We start from the raw sequence: 613 nt of genomic DNA on the forward strand, positions 1-613 counted from the left end.
CTTCTCTTCTCTGTATAACTCCATGAACATCTCTGAGTGGTCCAGTTGTGGAGTGCACATAAGGAAGTGATTACTGGCTAGCCCACTCTCTCCTCTATTGATTCCACCTCATCTCATTCAGGTAACATCTAATTCCCTCCTCCTTCTCTTCTCCATGTAATGCTGTGAACCTCTCTGGGTGACCCTCATGGTAGAGAAACTTTTCACCTTTAATGTAGATGTTTTATAAATGGTGCTGTATAGAAGAAGTTTTGAAACTACTGTAAAAATAAGACCGATAAATGGAGCAGGAGGCTTAAGTCCAAACTCTGACTCCAGGGAACTCCTGACTCCAAGGAACATTAATTGACAGGAGCTCATCAAACGCCTCCATACTGACACTGAAACCAAACACCACACAAGGGCCAATAAGTTCCAGGGCAAGACACATCAAGCAAATTCTCCAGCAACAAAGGAACACAGCCCTGAGCTTCAAGATACAGGCTGCCCAAAGTCACCCCAAAACCATAGACATCTCATAACTCATTACTGGACATTTCATTGCACTCCAGAGAGAAGAAATACAGCTCCACCCACCAGAACACCGACACAAACTTCCCTAACCAGGACACCT

The sequence above is a fragment of the Bison bison genome, unplaced genomic scaffold (genome assembly GCF_000754665.1).
Source record: "Bison bison bison isolate TAMUID 2011002044 unplaced genomic scaffold, Bison_UMD1.0 scf7180017861774, whole genome shotgun sequence".
NCBI lineage: Eukaryota > Metazoa > Chordata > Mammalia > Artiodactyla > Bovidae > Bison > Bison bison.